This window comes from Tripterygium wilfordii, chromosome 12, assembly GCF_013401445.1.
Source record: "Tripterygium wilfordii isolate XIE 37 chromosome 12, ASM1340144v1, whole genome shotgun sequence".
Lineage (NCBI taxonomy): Eukaryota > Viridiplantae > Streptophyta > Magnoliopsida > Celastrales > Celastraceae > Tripterygium > Tripterygium wilfordii.
In genome coordinates, this window is record NC_052243.1 from 6,652,107 (window position 1) to 6,665,348 (window position 13,242).

Below are 13,242 nucleotides of genomic sequence, written 5' to 3' on the forward strand. Positions count from 1 at the left end.
TCAACTCACTTGGAATTCTAACTTCATAGTTTAGTTTTCGTATAATGTTTCGTTAGTTAAAGATGTCAATAGACCAAGTTAGGTTGGAAATTACACAAAAACATGAAAAACACGTCCATAGAGAGAGTTGAGCAATTTCAAAGAATCAAAGTGGACCGTTGTACTCTATTTAGATTTCTTAGAAGTCTAACTATCTAGTTTAGCTTTCGTACAATATTTTGTTAGGTAAAGATGCCAATAGATTTGAAATTGCACAAAAACGTGAAAAGCTCGTCTATGGAGAGAGTTGAGCAATTCCAAAAATTAAATGGACCGTTGCACTCTATTTAGTGTTCTTAGAAGTTCAACTTGCTAGGTAAGCTTTCGTACAACGTTTCGTTATGTAAAGATGCCAATAGACCAAGTTGTTTTTGAAATTACAAAAAAAATGAAAATCTCGTCTTTGGTGAGAGTTGAGCAATTCGAAAGCATCAAAATAGACCGTTGTACTCTATTTAGTATTCTTAGAATTCTAACTTGCGAGTTTCGCTTTCGTACAATGTTTCACCACTAAAAGATGCCAATACACCAAGTCATGTTTGAAATTGATGAAAAAGGATAAAAGCTCGTCTATGGAGAGAGTTGAGCAATTCCAAAGAGTCAAAGTAGACTCGTGTACTCTATTGAGTGTTCTTAGAAGTCTAACTTACTAGTTTAGCTTTTGTACAACATTTTGTTAGGTAAAGTTGCTGATAGGCCAAGTTATGTTTGAAAGTGAACAAAAACGTGAAAAGCTCATCAATGGAAAGAGTTGAGAAATTCCAAAGCCTCAAAATGGTCCGTTGTACTTTATTAAGTTTTCTTATAAGTCTAACGTTCTGGTTTAGCTTGTGTACAACGTTTCGTTAGGTAAAGATGCCACTAGACCAAGTTAGGTTTGAAATTACACAAATACGTGAAAAGCTCATGTATGGAGAGTGTTGAGCAATTCCAAAGAATCAAAGTTGACAGTTATACTCTATTGAGTGTTCTTAGTAGTCTAACATTATATTTTATCTATTGTACAATGTTTCATTAGGTAAAGATGCCAATAGACCAAGTTATGTTTGAAATTGTACAAAAACGTGAAAAGCTCATCTATGGAGAAAGTTCAGCAATTACAAAGCCTCAAAATGGTATGTTGTAATCTATTTATTAAGTGTTCTTAGAAGTCTAACCATCTAGTTTAGATTTCGTACAACATTTCATTAGGTAAAGATGTCAATAGACCAAATTAAGTTTGAAATTACACAAAAACGTGAAAAGCTCGTGTATGGAGAGTGTTGAGCAATTCCAATGAATCAAAGTTGACCATTATACCCTATTGAGTGTTCTTACAAGTCTAACTTTCTAGTTTAGCTTTCATACAATGTTTCGTTAGGTAAAGATGCCAATAGACCAAGATATGTTTGAAATTGCACAAAAACGTGAAAAGCACGACTATGGAGAGAGTTGAGCAATTCCAAAGACTCAAAGTAGACCGTTGTACTCTATTTAGTGTTTTTAGTAGTCTAACATTATATTTTAGCTTTTGTACAATGTTTCATTAGGCAAAGATGCCAATAGACCAAGTTATAATTGAAATTGTACAAAATCGTGAAAAGCTTGTCTATGGAGAGAGTTGAGCAATTCCAAATCCTCAAAATGCTATGTTGTAATCTATTTTTTAAGTGTTCTTAGAAGTCTAACCATCTAGTTTAACTTTCGTACAACGTTTCATTAGGTAAAGATGTCAATAGACCAAATTAAGTTTGAAATTGCACAGAAATGCGAAAAGCTCATGTATGGACAGAGTTGAGCAATTCCAAGGAATCAAAGTAGACCTCTGTACTCTATTAAGTGTTCTTAGAAGTCTAAATTTCTAGTTTAGCTTTTGTACAACATTTCGTTAGGTAAAGATGCCAATAGACCAATTTAGGTTTGAAATTGCAAAAAATATGAAAAGCTCGTCTTTGTTAAGAGTTCAGCAATTTCAAAGGATCAAAGTAGACCGCTGTAATCTATTTAGTGTTCTTAGAAGTCTAACTTGTGAGTTTGCTTTCATACAACGTTTCACCACAAAAAGATGTCCATACACCAAGTTATGTTTGAAATTTCACAAAAATGATAAAAACTCGTCTATAGAGAGAGAGTTGAGCAATTCTGAAGCATCAAAGTAGACCGTTGTACTCTATTTAGTGTTCTTAGAATTCTAACTAGCGAGTTTCGCTTTCGTACAATGTTTCACCACTAAAAGATGTCAATACACCAAGTTATGTTTGAAATTGATGAAAAAGGATAAAAGCTCATCTATGGAGAGAGTTGAGCAATTCCAAAGAGTCAAAGTGGACTCTTGTACTCTATTGAGTGTTCATAGAAGTCTAACTTACTAGTTTAGCTTTTGTACAACATTTTGTTAGGTAAAGTTGCCGATAGGCCAAGTTACGTTTGAAAGTGCACAAAAACGTGAAAAGCTTATCTATGGAAAGAGTTGAGAAATTCCAAAGCCTCAAAGGGGTCCTTTGTACTCTATTAAGTTTTCTTATGAGTCTAACGTTCTGGTTTAGCTTGTGTACAACGTTTTGTTACGTAAAGATGCCAATAGGCCAAGTTAGGCTTGAAATTACACAAAAATGTGAAAAGCTCGTGTATGGAGAGCGTTGAGCAATTCCAAAAAATCAAAGCTGACCGTTATGCTCTCTTGGGTGTTCTTAGAAGTCTAACTTTCTAGTTTAGCTTTCATACAATGTTTCGTTAGGTAAAGATGCCAATAGATCAAGATATGTTTGAAATTGCACAAAAACGTGAAAAGCACGACTATGGGGAGAGTTGAGCAATTCCAAAATATCAAGGTGGACCGTTGTACTCCATTTAGTGTTCTTAGCAGTCTAACATTATATTTTAGCTTTTGTACGATGTTTCGTTAGGTAAAGATGCCAATACACCAAATTATGTTTGAAATTGTACAAAAACGTGAAAAGCTCGTCTATGGAGAGAGTTGGGCAATTCCAAAGCCTTAAAATGGTAAGTTGTAATCTATTTATTAAGTGTTCTTAGAAGTCTAACCATCTAGTTTAGATTTCGTACAATGTTTCACTAGGTAAAGATGTCAATAGACCAAATTACGTTTGAAATTACACAAAAACGTGAAAAGCTCGTGTATGGAGAGTGTTGAGCAATTCCAAAGAATCAAAGTTGACCGTTATACCCTATTGAGTGTTCTTAGAAGTCTAACTTTCTAGTTTAACTTTCATACAATGTTTCGTTAGGTAAAGATGCCAATAGACCAAGATATGTTTGAAATTGCACAAAAACATGAAAAGCACGACTATGGAGAGAGTTAAGCAATTCCAAAGAATCAAAGTGGACCGTTGTACTCTATTTAGTGTTCTTGGCTGTCTAACAATAAATTTTAGCTTTTGTACAATGTTTCGTTACGTAAAGATGCCAATAGACTAAGTTATGTTTGAAATTGTACAAAAACGTGAAAAGCTCGTCTATGGAGAGAGTTGAGCAATTCGAAAGCCTCAAAATGGTATGTTGTAATCTATTTATTAAGTGTCCTTAGAAGTCTAGCCATCTAGTTTAGCTTTCGTACAACATTTCATTATGTAAAGATGTCAATAGACCAAATTAGGTTTGAAATTGCACAAAAACGTGAAAAGCTCGTGTATGGAGGGAGTTGAGCAATTCTAAAGAATCAAAGTAGACCTCTGTACTCTATTTAGTGTTCTTAGAAGTCTAAATTTCTAGTTTAGCTTTTGTACAAAATTTCGTTAGGTAAATATGCCAATAGACCAAGTTAGGTATGAAATTGTAAGAAATATGAAAAGCTCATCTTTGGTAAGAGTTGAGCAATTTCAAGGCGTCAAAGTAGACCGTTGTACTCTATTTAGTGTTCTCAGAAGTCTAACTTGTGAGTTTGCTTTCATACAACATTTCACCACTAAAAGATGCCAATACACCTAGGCATGTTTGAAATTGCACAAAAAGGATAAAAACTCGTCTATGAAGAGAGTTGAGCAATTCCAAAGCATCAAAGTGGACTCTTGAACTCTATTGAGTGTGCTTAGAAGTCTAACTTACTAGTTTAGCTTTTGTACAATGTTTCGTTAGGAAAAGATGCCAATAGACCAAGTTATGTTTGAAATTAAACAAAAACATGAAAAAGCTCGCCTATGGAGAGAGTAGAGCAATTCCAAAGCCTCAAAGTGATCCGTTGTACTCTAATAAGTTTTCTTAGAAGTTTAACTTTCTAGTTTAGGTTTCGTACAACGTTTCGTTGGGTAATGATGTTAATAGACCAAGTTACGTTTGAAATTGCACAAAAATGTGAATAACTTGTGTACGGAGAGAGTTGAACAATTCCAAAAGGTTCAAAGTAGACTGTTGTATTCTATTTAGTGTTCTTAGAAGTCTAACTTACGAGTTTAGATTTCGGATGACATTTCACCACTAAAAGATGCCAATACACCAAGTTATGTTTGAAATTGCACAAAAATGATAAAAGCTTGTCCATAGAGATAGTTGGGCAATTCTAAAGTATCAAAGTGTACTCTTGTACTGTATTGAGTAAGTCTAACTTACAAATACACCAAGTTATCTTTGAAATTGCACAAAAAGGATAAAACTATAGAGAGAGTTAGCAATTTAAAAGCATCAAAGTGGACTCTTGTACTTTATTGAGTGTTCTTAGAAGTCTAACTTACTGGTTTAGCTTTTGTACAACGTTTTGTTAGGTACAGATGCCAATAGACCAAGTTAGGTTTGAAATTGCATAAAAATGTGAAAAGCACGACTATGGAGAGAGTTGAGGAATTCCAAAGAATCAAAGTGGACCGTTGTACTCTATTTAGTGTTTTTAGCAGTCTAACATTATATTTTAGCTTTTGCACAATGTTTCGTTAGGTAAAGATGCCAATAGACCAAGTTATGTTTGAAATTGTACAAAAATGTGAAAAGCTTGTCTATGGAGAGAGTTGAGCAATTCCAAAGCCTTAAAATGGTATCTTGTAATCTATTTATTAAGTGTTCTTAGAAGTCTAACCATCTAGTTTAGCTTTCGTACAACGTTTCATTAGGTAAAGATGTCAATAGACCAAATTAGATTTGAAATTGCACAAAAACGTGAAAAGCCCGTGTATGGAGAGAGTTGAGCAATTCCAAAGAATCAAAGTAGACCTTTGTACTCTATTTAGTGTTCTTAGAAGTCCAAATTTCTAGTTTAGCTTTTGTACAACATTTCGTTACGTAAAGATGCCAATAGACCAAGTTAGGTTTGAAATTGCAAAAAATATGAAAAGCTCGTCTTTGGTAAGAGTTGAGCAATTCCAAAGCATCAAAGTAGATCTTTGTACTCTATTTAGTGTTCTCAGAAGTCTAACTTGTGAGTTTGCTTTCATGCAACGTTTCACCACTAAAAGATGCCAATACACCAAGTTATGTTTGAAAGTCGCAGAAAAAGGGTAAAATCTCTTCTATGGAGAGAGTTGAGCAATTCCGAAGCATCAAAGTGGACTCTTGTACTCTATTGAGTGTGCTTAGAAGTCTAACATACTAGTTTAGATTTTGTACAACGTTGCGTTTGGAAAAGATGCCAATAGACCAAGTTATGTTTGAAATTTCACAAAAACATGAAAAAGCTCGTCTATGGAGAGAGTAGAGCAATTCCAAAGCCTCAAAGTGGTCCGTTGTACTCAAATAAGTTTTATTAGAAGTCTAACTTTCTAGTTTAGCTTTCGTACAACGTTTCGTTAGGTAACGATGCCAATAGACCGAGTTAGGTTTGGAATTGCACAAAAATGTGAAAAACTCGTGTATGGAGAGAGTTGAGCAATTCAAAAAGTTCAAAGTAGACCGCTGTACTCTATTTAGTGTTCTTAGACGTCTAATTTACGAGTTTAGCTTTCGGATGCCAATACACCAAGTTATGTTTGAAATTGCACAAAAATGATAAAGGCTTGTATATAGAGAGAGTTGAGCAAATCCAAAGCGTCAAAGTGTACTCTTGTACTGTATTGAGTAAGTCTAACTTACAAATAGACCAAGTTATGTATGAAATTGCACAAAAATGTGAATAACTCGTGTACGGAGAGAGTTGAGCAATTCCAAAAGGTTCAAAGTAGACCGTTGTACTCTATTTAGTGTTCTTAGAAGTCTAACTTACGAGTTTAGCTTTTGTGCAACGTTTTGTTAGGTACAGATGCCAATAGACCAAGTTAGGTTTGAAATTACACAAAAATGTGAAAAGCACGACTATGGAGAGAGTTGAGCAATTCCGAAGAATCAAAGTGGACCGTTGTAATATATTTAGTGTTCTTAGAAGTCTAACTTTATATTTTAGCTTTTGTACAATGTTTCGTTAGGTAAATATGCAAATAGACCAAGTTATGTTTGAAATTGTATAAAAATGTGAAAAGCTCGTCTATGGAGAGAGTTGAGCAATTACAAAGCCTCAAAATGGTATGTGGTAATCTATTTATTAAGTGTTAGTAGAAGTCTAAATATCTTGTTTAGCTTTCGTAGAACGTTTCATTAGGTAAAGATTCCAATAGACCAAATTAGGTTTGAAATTGCACAAAAAAGTGAAAAGCTCATGTATGGAGATAGTTGAGCAATTCCAAAGAATCAAAGTAGACCTCTATCTCTATTTAGTGTTCTTAGAAGTCTAAATTTCTTGTTTAGCTTTCGTACAACATTTCGTTAGGTAAAGATGCCAATAGAACAAGTCAGGTTTGAAATTGCAAAAAATGTGAAAAGCTCGTCTTTGGTAAGAGTTGAGCAATTCCAAAGCATCAAAGTAGACCGTTGTACTCTATTTAGTGTTCTTAGAAGTCTAACTGACGAGTTTCATTTTCGTACAACGCTTCAGCACCAAAAGATGCCAACACACCAAGTTATGTTTGAAATTGTGCAAAAAGGATAAAAGGTCGTCTATGGAAAGGGTTGAGCAATTTCAAAGCATTAAAGTAGACTCTTGTACTTTGTTGAGTGTTCTTAGAAGTCTAACTTACTATTTTAGCGTTTGTACTACATTTTGTTAGGTAAAGGTGTCGATAGACCAAGTTATGTTTGAAATTGCACAAAAACGTGAAAAGCTCATCAATGGAGAGAGTTGAGCAATTCCAAAGCCTCAAAGTACTTTGATGCTTTGGGAATGCTCAATTCTGTTCATAGACGATTTTTTCACATTTTGTGCAATTTGGAACATGACTTGGTCTATTGGCATCTTTACCTAACAAAACGTTGTACGAAAGCTAAACTAGCAAGTTAGATTTCTAAGAACACTTAATAGAGTACAACGACCCACTTTGATGCTTTGATAATGCTCAACTCTCTCCATATACGAGTTTTTTAGGTTTTTGCGTAATTTCAAACATAACTTGGTCTATTGGCATCTTTACCTAATGAAATGTTGTACGAAAGCTAAACTAGCAAGTTACTCTTTTAAGAACACTAGATAGAGTACAATGGTCCACTTTGATGCTTTGGGAATGCACTATTCTGTCCATAGACGAGCTTTTCACGTTTTGTGCAATTTCAAACATAACTTGGTCTATTGGCATCTTTACGAACCGAAATGTTGTACGAAACCTAAACTAGCAACATAGACTTCTAAGAAAACTAAATAGATTTTAATGGTGCACTTTAATGCTTTGGAATTGCTCAACTTTCTCTATAGATGAACTTTTCAAGTTTTGTGCAATTTCAAACATAAGTTGGTCTATTGGCATCTTTACCTAACGAAACATTGCACGAAAGATAAACTAGGCAGTTAGACTTCTAAGAACACTAAATAGAGTATGACGTTGACTTTGATGCTTTGGGAATGCTCAATTCTGTCCATAGATGAGCTTTTCACGTTTTGTGCAATTTTAAACATAACTTCGTCTATTGGCCTCTTTTGGTTACAAAACATTGTACGAAAGCTAAACTAGCACGTTATAATTCTAAGAACACTAAATAGAGTACAATGGTCCACTTTGATGTTATAGGAATGCTCCATTCTGTCCATAGACAAGTTTTTCACATTTTGTGTAATTTTGAACATAACTTGGTCTATCGGCATCTTTACCTAACGAAATATTGTACGAAAGCTAAACTAGCAACATAGACTTAGAAGAAGACTAATTAGAGTACTACAGTCCACTTTGATATTTTGGGAATGCTCAATTCTACCCATAGATGAGCTTCTCACGTTTTTCGTAATTTCAAACATAGCTTGGCCTATTAGAATCTTTACTGAACGAAACATTCTACGAAAGATAAACTAGCAAGTTAGACTTCTAAGAACACTAAATAGAATACAATGGTCCACTTTGGTGCTTTGTGAATGCTCCATTTTGTCCATAGACAAGTTTTTCACGTTTTGTACAATTTCGAACATAACTTGGTCTTTCGACATCTTTATCGAGCGAAACAATGTACAAAAGCTAAACTAGAAACTTGAACTTCTAAGAACACTAAATAAAGTTTAACGGTCCACTTTGATGCTTTCGAATTCCTCAACTCTCTCCATAACTTGGTCTATTGGCATCTTTACCTAACTAAACATTGTACGAAAGCTAAACTAGCAAGTTAGACTTCTAAGAACACTCAATAGATCACAACGGTCCACTTTGATGCTTTGGGAATGCTCAATTTTGTCCATAGACGAGCTTTTCATGTTTGTGCAATTTCCAACATAACTTGATCTATTGGCATCTTTACCAAACGAAACATTGTACGAAAGATAAACTAGCAAGTTAGACTTCTAAGAGCACTAAATAGAGTACAACGGTCCACTTTGATGGGTTAGGAATTCTCAATTATGCCCATAGACAAGTTTTTCACGTTTTGTGCAATTTCGAACATAAATTGGTGTATTGCCATCTTTTTGAACGAAACGTTATACAAAAGCTAAACTAGAAACATAGACTTCTAAGAACAATAAATAGAGTTTAACGATCCACTTTGATGGTTTGGAATTGCTCAACTCTCCCCATAAACGAGCTTTTCAAGTTTTTGTGCAATTTGAAACATAAGTTGATCTATTTGCATCTTTACCTAACGAAACATTGTACGAAAGCCAAACTAGCAATTTAGACTTCTAAGAACACTAAATAGAGTACAACGGTCCACTTTGATGCTTTGGTAATGCTCAACTCTCTCCACATATGAGCTTTTCAGGTTTTTATGCAATTTCATACATAACTTGGTCTATTGGCATCTTTACCTAATGAAATATTGTATGAAAGCTAACCTAGCAAGTTACTATTCTAAGAACACTAGATAGAGTACAACGGTCCACTTTGATGCATTGGGAATGCTCTATTCTATCCATAGATGAGCTTTTCATGTCTTGTGCAATTTCAAACATAACCTGGTCTATCGGCATCTTTTCCTAATGAAACATTGTACGAAAGCTAAACTAGCAAGTTACTCTTCTAAGAACACAAGATAGAGTACAACGGTGCACTTTGATGCTTTGGGAATGCTCTATTCTATCCATAGACGAGCTTTTCACGTTTATCTAACTAAACGTTGTACAAAAGCTAAACTAGAAATTTATACTTCTAAAAACACTAAATAGAGTACAACGGTCCACTTTGATGCTTTGGGAATGCTCTATTCTATCCATAGGCGAGCTTTTCGTGTTTTGTGCAATTTCAAACATAACTTGGTCTATTGGCATCTTTCCCTAATGAAACATTGTACGAAAGCTAAACTAGCTAGTTACTCTTCAAGGAACACAAGATAGAGAACAACTGTCCATTTTGATGCCTTGGGAATGCTCTATTCTGTCCATAGACGAGCTTTTCATGTTTTGTGCAATTTCGAACATAACTTGGTCTATTGGCATCTTTACCTAACAAAACCTTGTACGAAATCTAAACTAGAAAGTTAGACTTATAAGAACACTAAATATAGTTCAATGGTCCACTTTGATGCTTTGAGAATGCTCAATTCTGTCAATTGACAAGTTTTTCACGTTTTGTGCAATTTTGAACATTATTTGATCTTTCGTCATCTTTACCTAACGAAACGCTATACAAAAGGTAAACTAGAAACTTGGACTTCTAAGAACACCAAAAAGAGTTTAATGGTCCACTTTCATGCTTTGGAATTGCTCAACTCTCTCCATAGATGAACTTTTCATGTTTTGTGCAGTTTCGAACATAACTTGGTGTATTGGAATCTTTACCTAACTAAACGTTGTACGAAAGCTAAACTAGCAAGTTAGACTTCTAATAACACTAAATAGAGCACAACGATCCACTTTGAAGCTTTGGGAATGCTCAATTCTGTCCATAGACGAGGTTTTCACGTTTTGTGCATTTTCAAACATAACTTGGTCTATTGGTATCTTTACCAAACAAAACGTTGTACCAAAGATAAACTAGCAAGTTAGACTTCTAAAAACACTAAATAGAGTACAACGGTCCATTTTGATGCTTTAGGAATTCTCAATCCTATCCATAGACAAGTTTTTCACGTTTTGTTCAATTTCAAACATAAATTGGTCTATTTACATCTTCACCAAACGAAACGTTATACAAAAGCTAAACTAGAAACGTAGACTTCTAAGAACAATAAATAGAGTTTAATGGTCCACTTTGATGGTTTGAAATTGCTCAATTCGCTCCATAGATGAGCTTTTCACGTTTTTGTGCAATTTCAAACATAACTTGATCTATTGACATCTTTACACAACAAAACGTTGTACGAAAGCTAGACTAGCAAGTTAGACCTTCTAAGAACACTAAATAGAGTACAACTGTCCATTTTCATGCTTTGAGAATGCTCAAATCTCTCCATATACGAGCTTTTCAGGTTTTTGTGCAATTTCAAACATAACTTGGTCTATCGGCATCTTTACCTAACGAAATATTGTACGAAAGCTAAACTAGCAAGTTACTCTTCTAAGAACACTAGATAGAGTACAACGGTCCACTTTGATGATTTGGGAATGCTCTATTCTGTCCATAGATGAGCTTTTCACGTTTTGTGCAATATCAAACATAACTTGGTCTATTGGCATCTTTACGTAACGAAACGTTGTACGGAAGCTAAACTAGAATGTTAGACTTCTGGAAATACTAAATATAGTACAATGGTCTACTTTTATACTTTGGGACTGCTCCACTGTATCCATAGACGAGATTTTCACGTTTTGTCCAATTTCAAACAGTAACTTGGTCTATTAGCATCTTTACCTAATGAAACGTTGTACAAAATTAAAACTAGAAAGACTTCTAAGAACAATAAATAGAGTTTAACGGTCTACTTTGATGCTTTGGAACTGCTCAACTCTCTCCATGGATGAGCTTTTAAAGTTTTTGTTCAATTTCAAAAGTAACTTGGTCTATTGGCATCTTTACCTAACGAAACGTTGTACGAAAGCTAAACTAGCAAGTTAGACTTCTAAGAACACTAAATAGAGTACAACGGTACACTTTGATGTTTTGGGAACGCTCAATTCTCTCCATAGATGAGCTTTCCACGTTTTGTGCAATTCCAAACATAACTTAGTCTATTTGCATCTTTACCTAACGAAATGTTGTATGAAAGCTAAACTAGCAAGTTAATCTTTTAAGAACACTAGATAGAGTACAATGGTCCACTTCGATGCTTTGGGATTGCACTATTCTGTCCATAGACGAGCTTTTCACGTTTTGTGTAATTTCAAACATAACTTGGCCTATTGGCATCTTTACCTAACGAAACATTGTACGAAAGCTAAACTAGAAAGTTAGACTTCTAGGAACACTAAATAGATTACAACAGATTACTTTTATACTTTGTGACTGCTACATTTTATCCATAAACGAGCTTTTCACGTTTTGTCCAATTTCAAACAATAACTTGGTCTATTGGCATCTTTACCCAATGAAATGTTATACAAAAGCTAAACTAGCAAGATAAACTTCTAAGAACACTAAGTAGAGTACAACGGTCCACTTTTATGCTTTGGAATAGCTCAATTCTGTCCATAGACAAGTTTATCACGTTCTGTGCAATTTCGAACATAAATTGGCCTATTCGCATCTTTACCGAACGAAATGAAACGTTGTACAAAAGCTAAACTAGAAACATAGACTTCTAAGAATAATAAACAGAGTTTAACAGTCCACTTTCATGCTTTGGAATTGCTCAACTCTCTCCATAGACGAGCTTCTGAAGTTTTGTGCAATTTCAAACATAACTTGGTCTATTGGCATCTTTACCTAACGAAACATTCTACGAAAGCTAAACTAGCAAGTTAGACTTCTAAGAACACTAAATAGAGTACAATGATCCACTTTGATGCTTTGGGAATGCTCTATTCTGTCCATAGATGAGCTTTTCACGTTTACCCAACTAAACATTGTACGAAAGCTAAACTAGCAAGTTAGACTTCTAAGAACACTAAATAGAGTACAACGGTCCAACTTCATGCTTTGACACTGCTCAATTCTGTCTATAGACAAGTTTTTAACGTTTTATGCAATTTCGATAACTTGGTCTATTGGCATCTTTACCTAACGAAACATTGTATGAAAGCTAAACTAGCAACATAGACTTCTAAGAACACTAAATAGAGTTTAAAGGTCCGCTTTGTTGCTTTGGAATTGCACAACTTTCTCCATAGACAAGTTTTTCAGGTTTTGTGCAATTTCAAACATAACGTGGTCTATTGGCATCTTTACCTAATGAAACATTGTACGAAAGATAAACTAGCCAGTTAGACTTATAAGAACAATAAATAGAGTACAACTGTCCACTTTGATGCTTTGACAATGCTCAATTTTGTCCATAGGCATGCCTTTCACGTTTTGTGCAATTTCAAGCATAACTTGGTCTATTGGAATCTTTACCTAATGAAACGTTGTACGAAAGCTAAACTAGCAAGTTAGACTTGTAAGAACACTAAATAGAGTACAACGGTCCACTTTGATACTTTGGGAATGCTCAATTCTGTCCATAGACGAGCTTTTCACGTTTTGTGCAATATCGAACATAACTTGGTCTTTCGACATCATTACCGAACGAAACGTTGTACAAATGCTAAACTAGCAAGTTAGATTTGTAAGAACACTAAATAGAGTACAACGGTCCACTTTGATGCTTTGGAATTGCTCAACTCTCTCCATAGATGAGCTTTTCAGGTTTTTGTGCAATTTCAAACATAACTTGGTCTATTGCCATCTTTACCTAACAAAACATTGTACGAAGGCTAAACTGGCAAGTTACTCTTCTAAAAACATTAGATAGAGTACAACAATC